Source organism: Octopus sinensis, linkage group LG4 (genome assembly GCF_006345805.1).
Source record: "Octopus sinensis linkage group LG4, ASM634580v1, whole genome shotgun sequence".
In the NCBI taxonomy this organism is placed as follows: Eukaryota; Metazoa; Mollusca; class Cephalopoda; order Octopoda; family Octopodidae; genus Octopus; species Octopus sinensis.
This window is the reverse complement of record NC_043000.1, coordinates 13,916,514-13,944,262: the sequence shown is the minus strand read 5'-3', so window position 1 is coordinate 13,944,262 and position 27,749 is coordinate 13,916,514. Positions and strand designations below refer to the sequence as shown.

The following is a 27,749-nucleotide window of genomic DNA, read 5'->3' as shown; positions in this document are numbered from 1 at the left end:
GGTCACTTTGTAAAACAGTAGTAAGTTTTAAATTTGTTGCAACACAATTTTGAATCTCTTTTGTCTCATTTACATTATTGATTCTATTAAGAAAGGTATGAATTCCACAAACTCTTAGTTCTCTTGCATGACTCTAAAGGTGGGAGATTATGTCAAGAGGTGAATAAGTGGCTGAACTTTAATAAAGAAAACCAAACTGTGAAAGAAGTTAATTCTCAAAAGAGCCTCTATCAATTATAAATAAATGTGATGAACTCAACAGTGAATATATTTAGTATGATGGTGTCTGGTAAGCTGATGGGCAAAATTTTTATAGATAATCTTTAGCCACAACAGAAGAGTGAAGAAATAGGATAATTTAATATGCAATTATTATCATTAGAGAAACTCAACACAATTCTCTAATAAACTATAAAGTATTTAATTGTGTGGAGTATTGACTTGTATACAATAATTATTCATTTCTGAACATTGATAGAAACAAAATGCAAATAAGAAGAAACATGATCCACTTTTTTCATGATCATGTTTTTATTGACGTTGTTTTAGTTTAAAATATGAGTGTGTGTGTGTGTATGTGTGTGTGTGTGAGAGAGAGAGAGAGAGAGAGAGATGGGGGAGGAAAAGAACATAAGAAGTTCTTAAATCACAACAAAAAAATGTAACTTTCCTATTTTAGCTTTGATGGACACTGGTCTAAATAAAGTAAAAAATTATTTCTGGTTTATTTCAGTTTAGTAGTTTACTTTCTTAACATTTCAATCTTCGGTGACGTTCAAAGCATCAAATACATAATCCACATGTACAATTCTATAGACTAAGGGACCACCATGTGGACACTAGTAATAGGTGATTTAAGATGCTATGTATTTAACAGTTATCTTTAACTAGTTTTAATCACTGGACTGTGGCCATGATGGGGCACTAGTACTTATTTTCTTTGAAGTCTGGTACTTAATCTATTGATCTCTTTTGCTGAATCACTAAGATACAGGGACGTAAACAAACCAACAACAGTTGTCAAGTGATGGTAGGAGACAAACAGAAACACAAAGAGACACACATGTTCAGCTTCCTTCAGTTTCTATCTATGAAATGCACTCATAAGGCTTAGGTGCTGTGCAGCGGAATTAAACTGTGGTTGGGAAGCAAGCTTCTTTCTCACCACACAGCCGCGCCTGTGTAGGCACCACTTACTTGAAGTATCTTATTCTATTTGTATTGCAGGAGGTCTAACTAAAAGAAAGTAATGAAAAGGGGAAATATCATACATTATTGCTAGGAACATACTACAAGCAAATCCCAAGATCTATAGTCTTTGGCAATGTAACAGCATTAAAATAATAAACTAGTAATTTATGCCATAGGATTCTGATAAATCAAACAAACCATTTCTGTAAAAGAAACAAGAGATATTGTATTCATGTAAATTTCATTCCTGGGAGAATATAACTTTTTTTCTAGTGCATAATAAATACCAAACATAAAAATGCAAATCTTACCAAGTTTCTCATGTCGGTGAAGTTTATTTATTGATTTATAAGTAATCAGAACTAAAGAAATGGATTTCAAAGCACCATGTATCTATTAGATGTGTGTGTAAGCCTAACTTGCTGAATTAAATAAGTGACTGAGCTTTTTTCTTCTTTCTATAGTTAAATTTGACAATCTTAACAATAGTTGGTTTATTCATTACACACACACACATACACATCATCATCATCGTTTAACGTCTGTTTTCCGTGCTAGCACGGGTTGGACGGTTCAACCGGGGTCTGGGAAGCCAGGGGCTGCTCCAGGCTCCAGTCTGATCTGGCAGAGTTTCTACGGCTGGATGCCCTTCCTAACGCCAACCACTCCGCGAGTGTACTGGGTGCTTTTTACGTGCCACCTGCACAGGTGCCAGGGGGAGGGGGGTCCGGCATTGGCCACAATCGGTCGGAGCTTTTAACGTGCCAGCGGCACGGAAGCCAGCCAAGGCGGTGCTGGCAACGTTCGGATGGTGCTTTTTATGTGCCACCGGCACAGAAGCCAGTTGGGGCGGCACTGGCATCGGCCACAAATCAATAAAAGAAATCTAGGAAGTATACTGGCACTTGGTAATCTGCAACTCCAAGAGTATCCAAAGTTGAGGAGAACAACAGAAACAAACAAATGGATTATACAGAATCCCTACAATTGTTTCATTAAGAGGTTTTATTGTATTATAACATATATATGCAAGAAGTACATCAATATTTGCTTTTAAGCAACGGTGTAGCCTGAAGATTTGAGAGACTTTCTGTTGTGCTATGTAATATCTTACAGATGTAGCATTTCATACACACCTGCCTGTATGTTGTTACAATGCAAGAAAATCTCTTAATGAAATGACTGCAGTGATACCAGATAATCCATCCATTTGTTTTCTATTGTTACATAAATATATTATAAAAATTGCAATGTAATAGTATATATATATATATATATATATATTATGAAAATTTCAAATTTTATACATACATACATGTATGTGTGTATGGCCAGTAATATGTTCACAGAAAAATGAGTTCCACTCCTACCTCACCAAATAATAATCAGATTTACTAGAATTCATAATGCAGTAGGATATATTGTAGTTTGAGGCTAAAATATACGAAGATCTTTTAGTTTTCATGTATTCAGGTATGTACTTTATCAATATCCTTTAATTCGCACACTGTTGTATCTATCAGTCTCCTTTGGGGCATTTAAAACAGCTTTTTAATTTTCCATTAAGGACAACATATCAATATGACAACTCAACATATGTTTACTAATAACTGAATTTTATATGATAAGAAATATGTAAATTTTGAAATTGCCAATCAGAAAATAGAAATTCAAAAAACTTATATGTATTTAATATATACAAATATATACAAGCCTAATCAACTTAAAAAAAAACAGAAAGAAGTGAAGAAATTTTGAAACTGGTAATAATGAAAATCTGAAGAATCTCAGAAGATTTAGCATGTGACTGAGATAGTACACATAAAATTCAGAGCATCATAAAAATTTGTATTAATGATTTCTTATAAAAGAAGACCTGGAATTTGGGTTAGGAGATTAATTCAACTCCAGTATTCAACAGGAAATTTATCGACCTCAAAGACAAAGTTGACCTTGGAGGATTTGAACTCAGAACATAGAATTAGAAGAAATACAAGAAGGTATTTTCAATCAACAATGACGATGATGATTATGACAAAAGTATTCTATGCATGACTGATTAACTCTTAAGCTAAAAAGAGGAACTAAAAATGTAATTTAAAATATGATTGTTAATAGCAAATGCAGAATGTGCAGAATACCAAATAGGTATTAAGCCATATAGTGGCTGGTTGACCTGTGTTGACACCAATGGAATATCAGTGTACAAACAACCGAGTAGTAAGCTACTTACACTAAGCTATTTGAAAGAACATATAATAAACAAAGTGATTAGAAATTGATTTGAGCCTGTCCCATAGATAGCCACATGACAACAAAGTAGGTCGCTATTGCATACACAGAGAACCATAGCAGAAAATTTACCAAATATAGGGATCCGAGATTAAAAGGCAAAGATTGCCATCATATTGATGGCGGAAATCCAGAATTCTAAAAGGAAAAGAAAAGAAAGAAAACAAAAATATTAGCAAATATGACCTGCTGCTCAAGACCTAATATGGAACATCACCAACATCTTTCGCCTATTTTTCCATACTTGGGTGGTTTTGATGTAAATAATGACAAAAAGATGTTATCTCTTTTGTGAGGTTCTTCCTTTTCCAGATTCCATTTGTATGGAACTTTTCGTACTCTTTCAAAATATTGTCCTTTATATGCATTACATGTCTATACTAATGCAGTCTTCTTTCTTGCAGATAACAGTTGATTCCTCTATATTTTATTCTCCTTTCAGGTTACTTGTTTCTCAATATTCAAATACACTAACATTACACATTTAACTGAGCCTGCTTGTCCTATTTCTTAATAGTTTTTGCATGTCTTCAACATCCAGTGTATATGTTTTGCTATTAAACAATATAGTGCTTTGTAAATAAGCTTCAAACAATCTGCCCCTCACTCAGAGAGAATATTCCTTTGTTGCCAGCAGTAAAATAGTTCCCTGAACTTTTCTCACCTGGTTCTTAAAGCAATCACATTCAATGCTGATTAAGTCATCTAATCAACTACTCCTTAGAGGACATTTCAGGTATTTGATAGAATTCATTCTTTGGGTATTCTTAATGCTGACTACTGTGAATCTGCTGCATATAAAAATCTTTCTCAGTCTGGTTGTGATCCCACTGCAACTCTTGTGCACCAATAATTTACACTGGATACAGTACAGGCTTTCTACCCACATCTTTTCTGTATATTGAGCTTGGCCACTTTCCACATGGCAGAGGAGTTCTGCATTCTTCCTTGCAAACTAGGACATTTGTCATGTTAGGTTTACTACAAGACCTCTGAAGTCTAGGTGTTGCTTTCATGTTTGGAACTTTTCTTCTAATTCTTTGAGTCAGCTTTGCGATATAGGTCATCAGCATACAGGAGTTTCAATGGACAACTAATCTTGAATTACCTTTATTGCCAGAGGACTATAATAAACAAGAATATAAGGACTGAACATTGATGGACACTAACCTTCATGTTAAACCCCTTACTCAACTTGTTGCTAACTCTCACATGCCATTCATCCCCACCCAGCTTTTTTAGTGACCAAAGTCTAAAAAATGTGGAATCCAGTAAGAGACCATCTCCAAGTCAGTGAATCATAGATATAATAGTTGGCTCTTATCTAAGAACTTCTCCAGTAATTGTCACACTAGGAAGAGAAAATCAGTGGTACTCTTATGGCACACTCAAAGTGTGTCATTGTTAATTAAGCGTTACGTTCACTGCTTGGTTCCTTAATTCAATATCTCTGTAGTTGCATATTTCTAGATCACATTCTTTAAACCGAATGAATGCCTATCTCAATAGCTGGGTCTACTTGGAGTAGCTTGTCTCTCTCCTATGTATTATTTTCATTCAGCAACCTCTTGAAGAAACCTTCACTTGTTTCTCCCTCTTCTCAACAGCCCTAAGGGTAAGTGCATTACTATCATTCAGTACACCTTTTCTCCTAAAATGTGCTGAACCACTTTGGTATGCTGTTTTGCAATCCAAAACACCTCATGCTTCCTATCTTCTTGTTGCGGAATACTGGTACTGAAACAAAAATAGTACTTTTTTTTTTTTATTCAAAAAAGAATTCAACAGACACCTTGAGCAGTTCCCAGGCAAACTGTGCCAAACAGTGCAAAAGATCACACTCTTGGGAACTGATAATATTCTGAGAAACTTTGTGAAGTAAAGCTCTCGTTGAGACCCAGTTTAGATAGAAGCTTGCTGTGGAATGTAAACAACAACAACAATACTAATTATATATTAGATATTACTATGTCTCTCTCCTCTGAGTGTCTTTTTCCCCCTTTAAATTTTCGATATTTAGTGCTTCATACTAAATTATTACTTAACAGTATCAAGATATTTTAAAGCTCAATAAAAAATTATTGTCTTCCTTAATAAGAGAACTCGAAGAATGAAGTTAATAAATAATTCCATCTTGTGATATTTAACAGCTTTACACAAATTAACAGACAGAATGAACTCTGACTTTGATAGCAACCCAAGATGAATATCTACAGAGACACTGTATTCCTTCTCAAAAGGTTAACAGCAAGAATTGAATGAGAGTATATATTTTTTCTTGTCTTATTAATTAGATACACTGGCAATAAATCAAATTACTGATAATAATTGCAAAAATTCTGTATCTTCATTACCAACATAAATAATTCTAAATCGCTTTCCCAACGTTAATGTAGTTTGGTCTAATCTATTGAAAGACTTTGTGTTATTAAGATTTTCGGAATGAAAATTATTTTAAAAAATGAAATGTAAAAAGTATATTCATAAGCATAATGAAATTTTAATAATGCAAAATAACCTACATTTTCTGGTTAATCCAGATTTAAGTATCATAGGGTTAAAAATAACCCCCAAAAGCTTGCTTTAAACTATTTTACTTTCAAACAAGATAAAAAATTAGAATGGTTGAATGAACTCAAAACATAATAAATTTCATTAAAATTTTTATAAATTTCTGCCATTCAATTCCAAATGCCTAACAGGTAGAAATATGTAGAATGAAACCAGTTAGAATTTACCATATCCAAGCATAAAGCAATCTAAAAATGTCCATATTTATAACAAAGCAACGTTAATAATATGTTGTGTTGCACTTTAATGATTATTCAAGAGAAATTCAATTAATTTGTCATGAGATATTTTAGCAATAGTTTTCTTCAATTATACTTTATAATTAAAATGGTCGTTGAGTAGTACAGAAGAAATAAATAAAATTTTTGGCAATAAGTTCAGTACAGTAGATACACCAGCCATTTGTGGTGATACCTTGTTCAATTGTTTTGCCTTCCACAATCAAGCTTTTGTATTGTTACCAGTTAGATACAATTGCCATGATACTTAAATGAAGTGTAAAATTGTTTCTATTCTTCTCCTTCACAATCTGTTATGCACCAACTGGAAAAAATTACAGGCTCATTTCCCCCATCTTATTTTATTATTTTTAGATTAAACAAGCACTAACCCATTCAAATGCCTTCATAAATCTGCTCTCTCATCTTATTGCATACTAAGACATTTTACATCTCATCTAATGTGGGACCATTTATATAAATTTAGACATTTACCCTCTATTTTTACAGATGGGTGTACTTCCTACTGCAAATTACTCAACCATGAAGTGGGATCAGAACCTATTTTTCAATTTAGCAAACATGATGGCCATGGTAAACTCATAGCCATGTAGTTCAGTATCTGAAACTTACAGACTATTTATCAAAATAACCTACATAATTCTTAGGAAAAAATAAAATCTTTTGAGTCGCAAAATCTTTTGATTAAGCGATTCTAAGTTTTTGTTTAACCTGAAGCAGTTTTATAAGAGTTTATTTAATGTCTTATTTACGAAGGTTATGGATTTACTTTCACTATGGCATCAGAAACACAGATTTCAGTTTGCTTTGTCAGTGCAGACTTAACATTTTTATTCAAAGCAAAGCTGCTGCCTCCAACTATACAAAAGCATCTGCAATGCAAGTCAGTGATGTAGAGACAAGCCCGACTATCAGTTGTTACACTTCAGAAAAGCTTTGTAGTTGAAACTTGAAATCTAGCAAATATTACTGTTTTACATTGAAACTAGATCTTAGATTTGACAGGGGGAAAGGAGATTGCTGAGTATTAATGCAGTGTAAGAGAACTAGCTACAATTGGGAATTAAAATAGTAAATATTACTAATAGGAAGAGACAAAGACGAAAAATATTTTCATAGTTATTATGACAAAACTATGATTAATTTAACACTTTAAAGCTGACCTAAAGTGAACACTAAGACAATAGAACACTAGGACAATATTTCCAGAAATGAATAAAGATTACAAGCCATCCTGATGAAACACACTAAACTTCACAAAACAATCTTTGCCATAAACCTGTTTATTTATATGTTCTGTAATTCATAAGTGACATAATTATACACAATGAATAATTCATCGCATCAGGAACACATTTGCTAGAAATTATTCACCTTAAATAATGTAAGAATGGAGATATGGAAACATGTGCAATGATCATTTATTCAGAAGAAAACCTATTCTTACAGAAATTTCCCAAGAGACCGGTGTAATGAATTTCTTTTTTTTTTTAATATATAATCATAACATCAAGAAAATTAAAATACCACCATCCAACTCATTTGTGAAATTTGCTAATATCAGGATAATTAACGAAATTTTGAGATTTATCTTCAAGGAAATGGTTTATGAGTTTTCTTCACTAACAAGTTCTACTGAACAGCTGTCCTTTCCAATCTCTCTTACTTGTTTCAGTCATGTGACTGTGGCCATGCTGGAGCACTGCCTTTAGTTGAGCAAATCGACCCCAGGACTTATTCTTTGTAAGTCTAGTACTTATTCTATTGGTCTCTTTTGCCAAACTGCTAAGTTACAGGGACGTAAACATACCAGCATCGGTTGTCAAGCGATGTTGGGGGGACAAATACAGACACAAACATATACATATGCAACGGGCTTCTTTCAGTTTCCATCTACCAAATCCACTCACAAGACTTTGGTCAGCCTGAGGCTATGGTAGAAGACACTTGCCCAAGGTGCCACACAGTGGGACCAAACCCAATGTGGTTCGCAAGCAACCTACTTACCATACAGCCACTCCTAATCCTATCACACAAGGCTTCAAAACTCAGCTAATGTTTACTACCAGCTCACACCATTGAATCCTATCACTTGTCCATCTTATAACATCCCAAAAGTTTCTAATATCTAATATACACTTGTATTTTCTGAAAGACCACATTATTCAATGTATCTTTCCCTTTTTAAGATAAAAAGGTATGTGTGGGGGATTAGGCTACTATTTCTAGCAAGCTGGGTAATTCTATCTATATCTGAGTAGATATTTCTCACCCTGAAGCTAAACAACAGCCAAATGGTTATCTTCCCTTGCCATATTTCCCTACTGTTTACATTATATACATTACTCTTCTGATAAAGAAAAGAAAATGCCAGTAAAAAAAACAAAATATCCTTAAATGTTTGTCTTCTATTTTGCCTGTTAGGCACACAATCATAGGCACTACCTATGAACAACAAATAAGTTACCTAGGTAACTGAATCTATTTCTTATATCCAATGAACCATCACTATAGTCAATAGTATTTAATTTCAAGCTGGTTGCATGAAAATATTAGTTTATTGTCCTTCTAGTCAAAATCCGAGTACACCTGTTCTGTACCTATTGATTTTATTGTCTTTGTAATATAGAATTCTTGCCTAGCACTCTTTTGGTATATTGCTGACAATTCTCAACTAATAACATAATAACATCAACTTTTTTGGTTATGTTCCTTCCTATCAGTTGTTTTGATTCAAGAATTATTTCCATTTTTATGCAGTTTTTGAATTGAATCTAAATAAGAATTATGCCATCCCTACACAGTTCCATTGATATCCAGGGAAGAAATTGAATGTAGAGGCTTCAGGAAAAGACAAAAAGATATTATAAAAGCTAATTTGATGTTTAATCTTCTGTATGCATTAACTTTATAAAAACAGATATATTAATTCTGTCCCTCTGCACAAATTAAATTGGAAACAATGTCTGATGTAGTATGTGTGCTAAATCATTGCCACCATCATTATTGCTTAAATATCTTTTCATCTCTGCTGAAATAGGTTGGATAAGTGTGCAATACAACATCTTTCTTGTGTTTCCACTTTTGTCAGAGCCATGTTTTCAGATCTGATGTAATTACTTCATACCAATATTTCTTGTGGTTAAGAAGCTTGGGGTTTTGGGCTCTGTCTCAGCATATGACGCCTTGGGCAAGTGTCTGCCACTATAGTCCTGGACTGTCTAATACCTAGAGAGTGAGTTTGGTAGAGGGAAACTTTGTGTGCGTTTGGTTGTGAAACCGTGGAGGATACACACAAACACACACATAATGCAAGCTTGTTTAGTCCCACAACTTAGCAGTTCAACAAAAGAGACCAACAAAATAAGTACCAGACTTGACTGGGAGCATTTTGTTTCACTGAACCCTTCAAGGTGGTGCCCCAGCATGGTTACAGTCCCATGACTGAAACAAGTAAAACGACAAAAGATTTTACCATGGTTACACATGGTTACTTTCCACAAAGATCACTGGACTTTCTTCAAGTCCATTCTAGTAGAGTTCTCATTCTAGCATGCATCAAATTATCTCTTTGATACTTGCCTAACTTCTCAACTTACTTGTCCTCAATGTTTCTGGTAAGCTCACACTGTACACATAATGAGTAACACTGAGCTGTTCTTCAACAATTAACCCTTTAGTATTCAGATTGCCTCATCAAATGTAATGCTCATTTATTCATTTGATTTTCAATTAATGATGCATTATTTTGTAGCTTCCAGATTTTGATGATGTGATTGTTTTAGAATGACATTGTAGGGTAGGTGTGAGAGACCAGATTTGCCGTGTTTGAACATAAAGCATGTAGAATATTTGAGCCTGATAAGGCCAGTTTAAATGCTTAAGGGTTAAATCAAATCCTGGCCAGTTTAAATGCTAAAGGGTTAAATCAAATCCTTTCACTAACCAGGTTTTACCAACAAACAGCAACCCATGCCTCCTGTACTACTTTTGTAATGGAAGACAAGTAATTGTGCTAACAGATAGAACAACTTTTTAAAAACCTTTTCCAATTCACTCAACTCCTATAAATTTCTTTGCTACCCACAAGGGGCTAAACACAGAGGGAACAAACGGATTAAGTCGATTACATCGACCCCAGTGCGTAACTGGTACTTAATTTATCGACCCCAAAAGGATGAAAGGCAAAGTCAACCTTGGCGGAATTTGAACCCAGAATGTAACGACAGACGAAATACGGCTACGCATTTCGCCCAACGTGCTAACGTTTCTGCCAGCTCGCTGCCTTTCGCACTCAACTCCTATAATAATATCCCCTATAAATAGATCTTATATACTACTTCCAGCATGTCATTGTCTCAAAATTCAGCTTATGTGTGCAACTAACTATACTTTTATTTGCAAAAATCTATAAACGTCACTATTAAAGCTGTATTCTAATGCTTAATTTTTACTCTTCATCTGCAATCAATGTTGAACCCCTATAAAACTTACATGCAACTGACAGAACACTGTTTGCAAATCTGGGCAGTGTTGCTGCTGATATGCACAAACACACTAAACACTTTAAAAAACAATCTAACAGATAAGTAAAGATTCGTTAATCAGCTACAACTACTAGCCTACATTCATACTGTTTCATCTGATTCTTCTATATCTTCTCTGATCTGGCAAGCTGCAGTACCTCATTCCATCTGCTGTGTCAGCTTTCTTCCTCTTGTCTTAAGAATACGTTTCTCCCTAACAAAATCAAAATAATAAACACTTGGCTCAACCTTTCCTCTAAAAAGCTATAGCCCCCTAAATCTTACCCAACACATATTTCTTCTCACAGATAAACTATAGAACAGTAGTTCCTAACCTTTTCACTACCAAGGACCCCTTTTATTTAAATGAGTTTTCCCATGGACTCCTTTTAATATGCTTATCCTTATGTATATATATATGCAGGTGGCACGTAAAAAGCACCCACTACACTCACGGAGTGGTTGGCGTTAGGAAGGGCATCCAGCCGTAGAAACACTGCCAAATCTGACTGGGCCTGATGAAGCCTTCCGGCTTCACAGACCCCAGTTAAACCGTCCAACCCATGCTAGCATGGAAAACGGATGCTAAATGATGATGATGAAATTTTGAATTTAGTTCACGGATCCCCAGTACTACCTTTGCAGACTACAGGTTGGGAACCACTGCTATAGATGATCGAGCTTAACATCAATAACATCAGCATCAACAGTCTGGAAAGGGCTGCAACAGATCATGAGTACAGTCTTCTCATTGCCAACTTATTCATAAATATAAGCCTTAAACCAGGTGAAGACTTTATACAAAACTATTGTTAAAATCCAAAGGAATTACCTCATCAGCATTATGATTATTATTATTATTATTATTGTGGCAAGCTGGCAGAATCGTTAGCATGCTGAACAAAATGTTTAGCAGCATTTCGTCCGTCTTAACATTCTGAGTTCAGATTCTACTGAGGTCAATTTTGCCCTCTGTCCTTTAAATAAAATAAGTGCCAGTCAAATGCTAGGGTCAATGTAATTGACTTTTCCCTCCTCTCAAAAACTGCTAGCCCTGCGCCAAAATTTGAGACCATTATCATTATTATTATTATTTAGATTGACAGAATCATCACAGCATCAGACAAAATGCCTTCTGGTATTTTTCACAGCTCTTTACATTCTAAGTTCAAATCCCACCAAGGTCAACTTTACTTTCCATCTCTTTGAGGTCGATAAGAAAACTCAATAAAAACCAATCAATTATGGATCAACAGTATTGACTAAATCAGAAACCATTATCCTTATTATTATTATTATTGTTGTTATCAGCAATACTGTTTCATTAAAGTCTTGACCTGTGGATTTGCTTATGCCATATTATTTACATACATTTTGCTTTTTTCCAATCATTTGAAGTTGCAGTTGGGGCATTTTGATAAAAAATCTAAGGTTTTCTGACAGAATATGAAGGCATTGAAAGCGAGTGAGATGTGGTAACAATTTCAGTTACTAAATAGTAAAGAACAAACATCCACCACAAATCCTTGTTTCTATGTGGCTGATGTATGGTTAAGATGAGGTGTTATGAGAGCACAGCAAATCCAATACTGGCACATGGAAACCAGAAACACATATACAACTGTAATATTTTGGTTAGATGTTCAAATTTATGATCCTAGCCAACTGGGAAAACAGAAGAGGCGCTATAAACTTCATATCTATAAACTGAATATTTTGACGGAAGGAAACAAGTAAGGCTCTTTAGTCACTATTATCAAAACAGCGAACATCACATTTAAACAGAAAGCTATCAACGACTGCTTCCAATATCCAAGTAACTCCATAATACTTCCAAGGATATATCAGATGACATGAAAGAACTGATTTAGAGATTTTAAGGAAACTCTGCAAAAACTATATTCACACATACAAATATATGTGAAAACAAATATGTAAGTCAAAGAGCTATGCCAAATAATTTTTTTTTTTGTTAGCACTGATGATTTTCTTGCATAATTACCATACTTCTGACTTGAATATCAATAGACTTTTTTCACTTTATTTGATATAAATAGAACCCACCACCACTACCATATGTATGTATGTATGTATGTATGCACACGCAAATATATATATATGTATATATATATATATAAAACAGTGAAGATTACAAGGCTATGGAATATATAGCTGAACAGTAATATACAGTTTCACTTGAGTGAAAATGAAGATGTGGGGAAGTACATCTACTGAGTATTTTATCTGCACACATCAAGATAATTCAGTTTTTTTTAATTTAGAGAAACCCATTTCTTGTTAGAGATGTTTAAAGTAATTCAATATATTAGCATGGTTTTGTTAATACTTTTAACAGTGATGCATTTTTCTTTTTTAAATAGACAAAATTTGTTAAGGTTGTTTGTTGAAGGTGAGTAATATATTCAGATGGCAAGTAAAATGTTCATACTCAAGAACATTAAAAATCTAAATTTTCATTATCAACTTCAACTGTCCTTTGAAGCATTCCAGCATCTAAATTGAGCTGTAATGATGATGGTAATTAATAATAATTCTCTAAAGTCCATCGTCATTATCAACATATACTCACAAAGTGAGTATATGTTGGAACATCATTTCACTATTTCGTAAGAAACCAAATAAATACATTTTAGAGAGACACTTCATGGAACCTACCATTACAACAGAGAAGACCTAGTTATTCTTGTCTCCAAAACCAAATAGGTAGTTGACTGCTCTCTTATTCTTATCTGCAATCAACTTAGATTAACTCAATATAGGATGTATAAATGCATGTGTTCTAGGAGTCCTTGTCCCACTGCCTTCCTTTGGCAGAGAAGGATGGACAGCCTTTCTCCTGTCCAGTGAACAAAAATTTATGGTGGAGTGACTGAAAAGACTTGGGCAGACACTTTCTTCTTTGTCAAACCCTCAATAACTTTGCAATTCCTCTTGAGAGAGAGAGAGAGAGAGAGAGAGAGAGAGAGAGAGAGAGAGAGAGAGAGAGAGAGAGAGAGTGAAGAGGTGCTGTACTCCTGTAAATATGTCAGACAGTGAGTAGAACGGTGAGAATGGCCCAGTTGTAGGCTGGAGAATGAAAGTTGGGAGCAAGTGCTTACCCATAGTAGTCAGGGTAATCCTAGATGCATGGGCTACCTTGATTGGCCCATGGTGATTGTCCTCCTCTTGAAACATTACCATATTTTGTACACAGTATATACAGCTACTTTTCATTTCATTTACTTTCAATGTAACCGCTACCACTTTTGTACCCAGGTCCTATAAAGTACTTTCATCCAAAGCCCATTTGGCAATAAAAGATTAGTAACTCAGCAGAAATGATCTTTTAGAGTGACAATACATTCTACTGAAAAATTATTGTGAAACAGGACAGTATACACAAGATAAAAAAAAGGCTTCAAAAGAAAACAATTAAATAAATTGTTTCAAAGAAGCTCAATTGACCTGAAGAAAAAAAAAATGCTTTTCCAACATACTTTGTAGTAAAAATGTAAATTGTAGCTACATAGGATTTCAGACAGGTTACCTTCTGTTCACCCCCCCCCCCCATACATATTAAAAAGTATATAAAAGCATACAACAATATTAGTGAATGACCATCTAAAGTAGATTCACATTTTTTTTCTTTCTTCAATTTCTTCTTTGACAATTAATAAAAAGATTTTTTTTTTTAGCACTAGATGTGAAAGTGTTTAAATTATACTTATTAAACTGTTGTTGTTGTGAATGAAATAAAACACAACTATGTATTGAAAGAGAAGAAGAGAACAGCTCAATCCTGTTCAATGTGCAGAATATTATTTATGCTGAAACAGAAGGCAAGCTGTTAAGCTAGTTTATTTATTGTGTCACTGTTGGATGGAGGTAGAAGCTTTTGTCACTATCTCATACACTATTTTTAGCTGTGCTTTTCTTCTTCTCCTCCTCCTTCTCCTCGCCTATTTTGGCTACAAACTAGGGCATAAACCATACTAACAAGGAATCAGGTGTCATTAATTCTGTTATCCCTCACAAGTTTGTTGGTTGCAGTTGAGAGTAAGTTTTTCCAGCAAGCAGTGGCCAGTACTTACTGGACCTAAAGTAGATGATATATAAGTGAAAGAAGGAAAAAATCAAACAATAATGAAATATCTGTAGGAGCAATTTAACAGCTAAGAACAACTAAAAGAGCTCAATATCAAAGAATGACTAATCTTACTCCATGTAGTAACCTACTAATTATATAGATCTTAGTATCTATAATGGATAGCCTCCTCTGTGCAAACAGTTTTGTATGGAGAACTGCATATCTGTAAATAGCCATACAGATTGCAACATGAACTGATCAATGCAACTATTGCAGGCATTACAATACACTAATATTAACTTTAAATGTAATGCAAACATTAAGATTTAAGCTATTGTTTTATTTTGCAAAATATCTTCTTGTGTAATTGTTTTGAATATATTTTCACATTAACTATAAAAGAGGTTGGCAGCAATATCCTTCAACTATGTACTTAGAAACATCTGACAATGCAGAATACTGCTGCTGTTGCTACTGCTACTGTTGCAGCAGTATTCTGCATTGCAGGTTACACATTTTACCACTTGGATATCATTGGTTACAACAATACAAGTAATACTTTTAGCTTGAAACTTTCAGTTTTACACAGAAATTGATTGATCTACTATTTTAGATACCAGTTCACAGATATTTATTAGTAAATATCAATTCAGGTTACTACTAGTTTTTTTTTTTCTTGTTTTCTGTAGGGGAATGTATATATTATTTATTTCCTACCATAAATTCTTGAATTATGAATAGAGATCTAGCAAACAGATGATAGATTTTGAGAGAGAGGAAAGAGAGAGAAAACAATTTCATGAACTGTAATTAAACAATTCTTGTGATATTGACAAAAAGGCAGTGGTGAACTTTCACTGACTACTGGGGTGTATTCAAATAAGAGTGATGGAGTATGAGGAGGAAAAAAAAAAGGGAGTTGTAAGTACAACTTAAGCAAGTAGTAAGGTGTGCCAAAGGAATGCAAAAAAATATATTTGCAGCTAACTTTTTTTTATCTAGCTACTTATATTTCTCATGTACTTTGTCAATAATTTAGGTTGAGCATTAAATGCCATGGAAATCTGGATTAATAGTGCAGCCCCTATTTCTAATAGTTGGTTTATATTTATCACAAAGCCTTTCATAGTATGTATATTGATAGAAAACGTAATGGAAACATTAAAATAGAAACCTAATAATAATAATAATATCACTGCTGCAAAAAACTAGTAAGCAAGCTAATTTCTGGTGTAGATCAAATGTCACTGAGAACATCTAGGAAACATTGTTTTCTGTCATGTAGACATTGGTTTTGCTTGTGTTACAGTGCAGACAAAAGTTCCAGCAATTTTGTAATTCTCTATCTGAAGTAGATTTACTGTAAGAAACCAGTGAACATCACTAGGTTAAATGTCAATAGTGGAAAAAAAATATATAAGGCAAGTGTGCAGAATAAACAAAAATCCAAGTTCAAACAATTAGCAAGAAAGATAAAAGTCAAACAATAATTATAATAGATAGTTATTAAAGCAACAAATTTGGAGAATAATGCTGTGTGTGTATGAGAAAAAGTGATAGAGAGCTTTGCTATTTTATTTATTTATTTATTTTTATTTTCTTCAGAGTCTAGAACTACACATTCTCAGAACACCTTTATTAGAATTTCTGAGCAGCTGCTGTATCTGCTTGTCACATTTCAACTAAACTTCTACACTTCTCTTACCCCCTATTTACAGCTGCTGGTGTAAATCTAGTAGTTCTGCTTCCCTCTTTGCAGCCATCTTTACACTTGATGACACTAACCACTAAACTTTACAGTGAAAATATTCCACTGCCAGGCTGATTAAGGCAAATGTAATGTTTGAAGAACTCAATAATTCAAAACACTCTCGCCCCCCACTACTTTTATGATTGGACATAAATGACCTAAACTTCACATCTGATATTCTGAAATTCTGCTGTCTTATTACCTGCATCCATATATTCCAACTTTCTAAAATATAATTATTGCCACAGAAATAAGAGTTGAAATTACACTGGGGCTGACTTTTCCTTTTATCAATTACTAAATAAGTAGTTGTAATATACTGCTATAGATATTGTAATAGGTTTTCCCCACTTTCCAGGATTTTAAAAATGAAAAAAAAATTAACCTATTGCTACATAAACTTATTACCTTCCTTCTAACCATTAGTAAACTAATAATCAACCAATGTAGTCAACATTTAGAAACTATGGATGCTTGGACCAAGTAACAAAGTAGTTTGCTTCTCAGTCATGAGGTCATGGGTTCATTCCAAAGTGTCTTCTACCATAGTCTCAGATTGATCCAAGACTTGTAAACGAAATTTGGTAGATGGAACATTCCCCATCCATATTCTCTCTTTATACAAAAATTGGAACCTTTTTCTGTAAAGAGTTGAAAAACACAGAGCATGGCTGTGTGTTTAAAAGGCCTGCTTTGCAACACTGTGATTACAGATTCAGTCCCACTACACAGCACTTTGGGGAAATGCCTTTTATTATACCCCTCAGACAACCAACATCTTGTGAATAACTCTGGTTGACGGAAATTGTGTGGAAGCTTGACTCATATACGAGTGCGTGTGTGTGTATGCAGAAGCGTGTTTGTCACCAACTATCACTGAACAAATGGCGTTGGTTTGTTCATATCCCCCATAACTTGGCAATTTAGCAAAACACATTGATAGAAAAAGCACCAGAGTTAAAATATAAGAACTGGGGTCAATTCGGTCAAGCAAACACTTCTAGCCACTGCCCCAGAATGACGATTTAAAATCTTTTCTCGGCATATTTGGCATTGGAATTTTTTCTTTTGCCCTTGTTTATATGTGTGTGTATAAATATGTGCATGTAAAATGCACCAATCCGACCGTGGCCGATGCCAGCCTCGCCTGGCACCAGTGCAGGTGGCACGTAAAAAGCACCCACTACACTCACGGAGTGGTTGGCGTTAGGAAGGGCATCCAGCTGTAGAAACATTGCCAGATAAGACCGGAGCCTGGTGCAGCCTTCTGGCTTCCCAGATCCCCGGTCGAACCGTCCAACCCATGCTAGCATGGAGAACGGACGTTAAACGATGATGATGATATACATACATACACACACATACATATATACATATGTATATGCATATATACATATATATTAAACTGCATATCATTATCTTCAGCCTATCTGTAAATTGAGTCCAACTCCTGCTGCAGGTATGCAACATCACTGGGGTTCTGTATTTTCTGCAAGACTTTCGTATCATCTGCATAGCTTGCTAGAGTGGCTATCCGGGCATATCTGAGAGGGCCACCATAAAAAGAATGGTCCCAAGACAGTGCCCTGTGGAACACCGCTCGCTATTTGTGTGTTCATAGAGGTGGCTCCATTAGCCACAACTGCCTGACTCCTATCTTTCAGAAAGTCATGTAACCACTCTCCAAGTTTTCCAGCTATGCCAAGGTCATGCAGTTTGTAGCATATCATACCAAGATCCACCTTGTCCAAAGCTTTTGCAAAATCAAGGTATATTACGTCCACATTTGATTGTTGAGTAACTGCCTCAACATTCAGTCATAATGTTGTAAGAGCTAGGTCAGGCAGCTCCTACCTGGTCGAAAACCATGCTGGGTATCTCTCAGCAAGTTATTTTCTTCAAGGAATGTGATTAGTTTCCCTCTGACTATCAGTTCCATGACTTTGCTGATGTGAGAAGTCAGAGAGATAGGCTTATAGTTTTTAGCATCTGCTCTACTTCCTCCTTTATGCATTGGGCATATGATTCCTTCCTTCAGCTTGCTTGGCAGTTTGCCATTTGTAAGAAAGCTCTGGAAGAGAATCTGGAGGGGTTTTGCCAGAGCATGCTTACATGATTTAAGGAGGATTGCTGGGAAACCATCAGGACCAGCAGTTGAGTTTGTGTCCACTTCATCTATGGCTAGTGGTATATCTTCTTCGCTAATGTCAATGTATTCCATTGTAACTGCCTCGCTGGTTATAGGTGAGGCAGCAATGGAGACCACTGGTTCGTTCACTTGTCTGTGTTCCAACAGGGTGGTAAAGACACTTTTGAACTGGTCATTCAGTATCTCACTGATCTTAGTTGAACTGTCTGTGAGGGAGCCATCCTTTTGGAGGAGGGGTCCTATCTTGTAGTGTACTGAGGCTGTTTCTTTCGCATAATGAAAGAAGGCCTTTGGGTTTGACTTAATGTATTTTATAACCCAGGCTTCTTTGTCTGCTTTCTCCCTCACATAGGATTGCTGCAGCCTTTTTTCGATCTGCATCAGTGTTGTTTTTAGGCGGAACGTCTCGCTACTTTTGGGATGTTGGTTGAGTCGATTTGCAACCTTTGTCTGTCATCTCATGAGAATCTTCCTCTCCCTTGGAATCTTGCTCCTATTTGCTTTGGCCTTGTGCTCTGCGACATATTTCTGGCATATGGCTTGCATAGAAGACATGAAACATTCTAGTTTCATGTCAATGTCTGGTGTGGAGAGACATTCCGGCCAGTCCTCTATAAGGATCTCTTTATGGATCGATTTCCAATCTGCTTTGCGGAAGTTCAGATTGGAGAGATTTCGGGTGCTTCCTTTAGGCTGTATGTCTCTGGTTACTTTTGGCCCAAACATAGACAGCTCTGTTATGTTGTGATCCGAGACTAATGTCAGTGTCACTTTCACATCATGAATGATGTCCATATTGTTCGTGAAGCAGAGATCCAGAATGTTATTCGCCCTAGGTGGTCTGAGTACAGCTTGCTCCATAAATAGGGCATTGGTGAGGTTGAACAGGGACTCCACCTGTTCTTGCTTGCAATGAGTCATTCCCGAGAGTATGAGACCTTCAGGCCATTTGACGTTGGGGAAGTTGAAATCACCCATAAGAAATATGGTCACGTGGTGTTCCAGATTCATGAGGATTTCTTTAATTCTTGTGAGGAAATCTTCAAACTTGCCTATGTGGTTTGGAGCATCCGGTGGGCAATATGTATGGCATATGACTATATTATGTTGTCTTATGTATACAATTAGAGTGTCACATACCGAATTTGAGTATGACAGTAAGACCTAGGGTGTGAGGTCATCACGGATGTATACAGCAACTCCACCATGGCTCCTTTTCCTTCTGTCTGCTCGCAGTAAGGCATAGTTTGGTACGTGTACTTCTGCATCCTCTATATCAGGGCTGAGGTAAGTTTCCAAGAGTACTATGCATAGGGCTTGATAGCATGCAGTAAGATCTCTCAGGAAAGAAATTTTGTTTATATATATATACACACACATATATATACATACACATATATATACATACACACATATATAAATACATATACATATAAATACATATACAGACATACACATATATATACACATATATACAGATTATATATATACACATATATACAGATTATATATATACATATATATACACATATACAGATATATATATATACATACATATATACACATACATACATATATATATATATATACACATATACATATATAAATATATATATATATATACATATATATACATATATACAGATTATATATATATACACACATATATATACATATACACACATATATATACATATACACACATATATATACATACATATATATACATACATATAGACAGACAGACAGACAGACAGAGAGATAGAAAGATAGATAGATATTAAGTGATCCTACAAGTCATTTTCACTTAGCTTTCTTGTTAGTTTGCTAAAAAAGTGGATCAATGTTAGTAGAAATTAATCAAGCTTGAGATAACAGATTATCAATGAATCCATCAAACTTCCTCATGAAAAACCTTATACTGATGGGAAAAGTGATGTCAGCTAAAGGTTAGTGCATGGAGAATCTACAACAAACAAGAAGCTAACACACAAGAATGGCTTACTAACATACAATTTCACACGTATCGTTCTAAGTTTGGCAGTACATTTTCTGAAGTATCAAAATACTGTACTTTTGATGACTATAAAAGATGCATAGGCATATTAGATGCACCTCAATTTCAGCAGCACATACTCTTGTAAAAATAGGTTTTACAGCTCCAGAGTATGTAATATAGGCTCAACATTTCATATAAAATTCAGGTTGATTTTTGAGATATCTTTTAGGGGGAAAAAGTGCATCTTAAATGCCATCAAATAGATAATTGTATCTTATATATATATAGGCGCAGGAGTGGCTGTGTGGTAAGTAGCTTGCTAACCAACTATATGGTTCCGGGTTCAGTCCCACTGCACGGCACCTTGGGCAAGTGTCTTCTACTATAGCCTCTGGCCGACCAAAGCCTTGTGAGTGGATTTGGTAGACGGAAACTGAAAGAAGCCCGTCGTATATATGTATATATATATATATGTGTGTGTGTGCATGTTTGTGTGTCTGTGTTTGTCCCCCTAGCATTGCTTGACAACCGATGCTGGTGTGTTTATGTCCCCGTCACTTAGCGGTTCGGCGAAACAGACTGATAGAATAAGTACTGGGCTTACAAAGAATAAGTCCCGGGGTCGAGTTGCTCGACTAAAGGCGGTGCTCCAGCATGGCCGCAGTCAAATGACTGAAACAAGTAAAAGAGTAAAAGAGAGTATATATGTTAAATCAACGGAATTAGGTACTGATTTTAGTTTAGTGTCAAGTGGCTGAGTATTCCATAAACATTTATTCCTTTAATGCAATTCTCAGGTACGCTGTGTGAAAGACTAAGCTGGACCCTTTGAATGATTAGTACAGCCCACCGGATGGGTTTTGACAAAATTTTTGTGGTGTAGACATGGCCGTGTCATTAAGAAGCTTGATTCCCAATGATATGGTTTCAGGTTCAGTCCCACTGCAAAGATAATCCCAGGCTGATCAAAGCCTTGTGAGTGGATTTGGTAGCTGGAAACTGAAAGAAGTCTGTCACACACACACACACATCATCATTGTTTAACATCTGCCTTCCATGCTGGCATGGGTTGTACATATGTGAGTATATATATAATATATATATATATATATTCTTTTATATGTTTCATTCCAATGACTGTGGCCATGCTGGAGCACCGCCATTGTAATCATCTTTCCACTTTCCATCTTTGTCAGAGTAGCTTTTGGTGAAGGATGGAGTTCGATGCTACTGCTCTCTTTTGAGTTTCTTGCTTAGATTTTGGCTTATCTGGGATCTTGGCGAGCCAGAGGTCAAGTTCACGCTCGAAAATGTCTATATCCACTCCATGGGGGCTCCTCAGATGCTTCGGCAGACAGTTAAATAGCTGTGGGCCCTTGAAACCCAAGCTATATTATACCTTGTACTGATATCACATGATGACTGCAGAAGAAGCATTACTGCAATACAAGTGATTTTGTTGTCTTCCATGAAAAACATATCTGGCCAAGGAGAAATATTACTTTGCTTGGTAATAGGTGTGTATTAGCAACACTAAGAACATCTGGCCATAGAAAATCTGCCTCAATGAATTGTTTGAGATATGCAAGCCATATCCGTGCCTATAACATGCCTATTTTCTAATATATAACTTTGCAGAAAATATTTTCAAAATTATTTTAATCAAATTTAATAGCAGCTTTCAGAGCAGTTTCAATACAGCTAAAGAATCTAAAAAGTAATTTTCATTCCTTATATCAAAGTGTCTGAAGAGGAAAATTGTAACCATAACTTCTTTCACTTACACAAGACAGACAGACAGATAGAGTGGGGGGAATCATATTGGTTTTATTTATGTATAGTTTGGAAAATTGGAGACTAGTGTATTGTGAAATCAGATCAGACAGATTGGATTACAGAACTGTATATGATAATTAGAGTGAAATTTAGGATGTAAGTCTATGAGTGCAAAAAGGAGAAGTAAATGACTCTCTCTTTCTCTCTCATATATATATATATATATATAAGATGGGAGCACAGCAAAGCCAACAATTTCTAAAAAACAGACTATGAAGTAGAATGAGAATGGAGCGCTATTAAAGGTTTCCAGGAAGCAAGGTTTTATTTAATCAAGCAAATAAATTTATTCTAAATGCAGTGCAACACAACATTAGTTCACCAGATATTAACAACAGAATGATATATATTTGAATAAGTTAATGAGAGTCAACAATTCCCAAGGTACAAAGCCATCTCTTCTTTGTATAATTTTATCAACATTAAAAATAAGGAAATTCAAGGAAAGATGGACAGAGTCAGTGAGAATGAGTGTATGTTGATAAGATAGACAACTTGTAATTTGGGAGTTGTTCCTAGGAATTAAGAGAGGGGATGTAGTTCTGCTTCCTTGAAATAACATTTATGTTCTTGTGTATTAAGCATTATACCAGATTGCCTGACCTCCAGTGGAGGATACAGTGAAAGCCCTCATTAATGGATATCAAGAAGAAGTTGTTGATATAAGCAGTGGATACAAACGAAGGCAGAATGTGTCAACTGCACTGGAACAGCCAATAAGCTTATATCAAAAGCTAAGTATTTCAGCAATAGTTATTTTACTGTAATATAACAACAAAGTGGCCAAAATATCATTATCAGAAGCAAATATATACGCCTATGCAGTATGACCAATGGGGAGCTAGTTTTGCCTTTGAGTTAAAACTGAAGTTGAGTTTTAAATACTCTTTTAAAACTAATGATTTGATGAAACCAAAATCTATTGAATAAGCTTCAGATAAGTGTAATTTACTGCAAAGAACTGTTTTCTTCATTATCTTTACCATTAGTTTGTTTATTTCCCCACATGAATGTGGGTTGGATGAGTCTGCTGAACAGTATATCCCCACCAGTATTGATCTTTTATTATCTCTTCTTTGAGGCTCCACATCCTAAGATATGACTTCACTATTTTATTACACTCTCCCTCAGTTTATCATTTCCTTAAGTAACCTCCACCAGAAACATGTGCCACATTCATTTACCACTCACTGTATATACCGCTACATGTTATTCTAGATACTTTAGCTGAAACTCTTAATGCTCAGCTGCTCTCTCAGCTAACTTGTGCCCTATCCCTTCTGCTGGTGAATATTACACATCCATGCTTATTTCATTTATTTCTTGAATGCACAGCACAGAATTCTTAACATCTCTCTTCCTATATACTGAGCAAAGTTACATTTCAAATGGTATTAGAATAGTAAGCTATAATGTTACTAACTGGTATTTTGTTTTTGTCACGTTGCCCTTTAGGCCTTTGGACTTGAGTCCATGCTTCTACAATTAATAGACTTATTAATAGAAATTCTTTACAAACAAATCTTAGACTGAATCATGCAAGAAAGAGCTTTTTTTTGTTTTTTAATGTGGTTGTAAATACTAATCTTTTATCTATATGTTTTACTTGTGTCAGTCATTGAACCGTGGCCATGCTGGGGCATCACATAAAGGACTTAGTCAAACAAATTAACTTCAGCTGAACTGCTAAGTGACAAGAACATAAACCAGTACTGGCTGTCAAGCAATGGTGGGGGAACAGACACAAAGACATACAAACACACAAATATACAACAAGCTTTCACACAGTTTCCATCTACCATATTCCCTCACAATATACTGGCTGGCCTGGGGATATAATAGAAGGCATTTGTCCAAGGTGCTGTGCAGTAGGACTGAACACCAAACCACAGGGTTGCAAAATTGAGCTTCTTAACCGCACAGCCATGCATTTTTTTTTTTTTTACAATACTGTACTTTCTTAACTGTATAGTTATGCCTGTACACTCATGTTAAAGAACATTGTTTAAAACTGCATAAAGTCTACATCAGTACAATTTTAGCAGCAAAATAAACAAAATCATACTAACCCAAACCAAAACTAACCAAAATAAAATTTAAAAACAACATTAGGAAAGATTATCTGAAAGTAATGCATACTAATAAGATGATGAAGAATTTTTTTAGCATATGTCTTATTTTTCCCATGTGTATGACTAATCTTGTCATTGCTCATATATTTATAATTTGTTTTGTTTTGTTATTCTTTGAAAGAACTTTTCCAGCTATAACAATTGATTTAAATAAAATCATTTCATAAATTTTTGTTGTCTTATTAAAATTAAATAAAATATCTAAATTTCGTCATGTACACAAAAATAATTTTCTGAAATATTCAATTCATGACTGAAAAAATAGTTGCATCAACAATGGCATAAGTTATTAGATAGTATAATTGATAGAAGATAGGTGTTTTATGTTCCGAGTTCAAATCCAGCTGAGATCAACCTTGCCTTTCTTTCCCTTGGTTTGTTCACAGTACTACATAAGAGCATAGGGCCAGTTTCCTGGTTTCTCTGGCATATATATTCCTCCTTGGACAGGAAGCCAGTTTGTCACAGGATTACTCATTTTGTTCCAGCTGAGTGGACTGGAGCAGCATAAACTGAGGTTTTGCTCAAGAACACAACACATCACCCAGTCCAGGAAACAAAACCACAATCTTACAATCATGAGTCCAACACCCTAACAACCAAGCCATGCACCTCTGCTTTTTGTTTTGCTTGAAGGTCAATAAAATAAAGCAGCAGTCAAGTACTGGGTTTCAACACAACTGACTAACCTCTTCCCCTCAAAACTGCTGGCCTTGTATCTAAATTAGAGATTATTATTATTGTGGTTGAACTGTTAGAACATTGGATAAAATGCCTTATCGTGTTTCTTCCGGCTCTTTACATTCTGGGTATAAATCACACAGAAGCCAATTTTGTTCCCATTTCTGTGGGGTTTATAAAACAAAGTACCAGTCAAATAATAGGTGCAATTTAACTGACTAACACCTTGGGTTTAAAAATAAAAATGTTAAGTTATTGAATATTATTTTGAAATGCATAAGGAAGAATATGGCATTAAAAACTTTAGGATTAGTAGATATGTCTGCCAATGAAAAGGCTAAGAACTAAAAAATTCCAGACAGGTGGCAAGAAGTTTGCTTCCCAACCACATGGTTCTGGGTTCAGTGTGTGGCACTTTGGGTAAGTGTCTGACTATAACCTAAGGCTGATCTAAATCTTGTTGAGTGGATTAGGTGGATGGAAACTGAAAGAAATCCATTGTAATGTGTGTGTGTGTGTGTGTCTTTGTGTATGTCTCCGTGTCCCATAGCTGGTTGGTGACAAATTTTTCCCCTTTGTAAGGATAATTTAGCTGATGCTTCTACTGTTCTAATGATGTCTCTGCGTTTGAAAAGAAATTATCAATGTTGATGTGCCTACGCCCCTCTTAGTAGCTCAGCAAAAGTGACTGATAGAATAAGTACCAGGCTTTACAGAAAAATAAGAAGAACTGGGGTTTCAACTAAAATCCTTCATGGTTCCTATCATGACTGAAACAAGTAAAAATAAAGTAATTCGTTATCTGGTATCTTTTACGTTTCAGTCCTATATTACATTTTTAAGAATAACAAAAGAATGTGAGAAATTATGGAGGATACTAAATGGTTACCCATTTGATCACACAGTTCTAAGTTCAATCCCAGGCAAGGCACTAAAGTGAATCACAAAACACTTGAAGAAGGCTGGAGTGTACATAGCCAAAATGTAGTGAAAAAGTAACAACCAAGATAAGAAGACAACTCCAACTAATAATACATGATATGTGAGTTTGTTGATATGTGTTCTCCTCACAGCAGTGTAAGCTTCAGAAAATTACTTAACACTTATTGATAACTGGTATTTTTTGCCTTTGATCCTTTCGGGGTCGATTAAATAAGTACCAGTTACGCACTGGGGTCGATATAATCGACTTAATCCGTTTGTCTGTCCTTGTTTGTCTCCTCTGTGTGTAGCCCCTTGTGGGTAGTAAAGAAATAGGTATTTCTACATAGTGAGATTCTGATGAAATCTGAGAACTCAGCTGGTAAGGAAGGAATGGCCACATGACATAAAGGAGATAAGTGTCTAAGCAGCAAAACAACAGATTTCATATTTTTGTGGGGGAAACTTTAATTATTGTCAAGGCTGTTTCATTTATTGAATGTGTAGAAGAATTTTAACTGGAAACACTCAGTGAATTTTAATTCTTAAATGTAAAAAAAAAAAAAGAGTGTGATATCAAAAAGGGCTATTTTTCTTTCTTTTTATTTTGTCATAACAGGGTGATCTGTCTGCATCAGTACTACTTGATTAGATGTGTGGTACTCAGCTAACTGAATGTTAGGATACTAATGTACTTATATCACAAATTAGGTATGGTTTAGGTCAAAACTGCTAAAGAAAAGGCTAGCCACCTGATAGGAAGCTTTCATTCATCAACACGCTACACTCAATGAACTGTATATCCTGCTCCAGTTTCTTCTAAGTGCTACTACAAATTTGATAACTATAAAGAACACATTTACCTACATCCAACTACCTTCTTTCTATCACACCTCCTAGACACAATATATTAAACACTTTACCCAATCATTCTTCCATAAAACAGCTTCTCTCTGGTATTTCCCTATTACATATGTTTTCCTTTCAATCACTAACCTAACCAAACATTAAATACTTTAACATTCTCTACTTTAAGAATATTATTGGTATTGGTTTTATGTTCCTGCATCAGCTTGAAATCACTTGCGTCTTACTGACTTAACAAACTAAAACAAAAAAAAGAAAAAGAACTGTAGTCTTCTCAAGAAAAGTTGGCAGGTATAAAAAATATATTTATAATTAGACACCATTTTTCAATTAGTATCATTTGAACTAAGGTCCCATTATATTGTTGCTATCAGACAGTTTACAAGATATTGTAACCTGTTGGTGATCTTTAGTATAATTAAGGAAAGGGCCATATTGAATTAATATGGATAGAATCAACAAGTAGTTCATAGAGAGCTTAATTGGGTACTGCTGTACAAATTGTGAC

General features: G+C 35.1%; 1 protein-coding gene across 6 annotated transcripts in view; it reads right to left on the bottom strand.

Moving 5' to 3' along the window:
- The window catches only part of LOC115210212 (zinc finger protein 236-like), a 142,591-nt gene that overhangs the window by 83,069 nt on the left and 31,773 nt on the right, over window positions 1-27,749 (bottom strand). Inside the window, exon 4 of one of the 6 annotated variants that reach the window (XR_004998627.1) lies at window positions 12,949-14,915. The exons of 4 other annotated variants lie outside the window; for them this stretch is intronic. The gene's annotated coding sequence lies outside the window, so the exon portion shown is untranslated. Of the gene's footprint in view, window positions 1-12,948; window positions 14,916-24,973; window positions 27,481-27,749 lie in introns of those variants that run through there. One more of the 6 variants, XR_004998629.1, reaches the window with a different exon arrangement.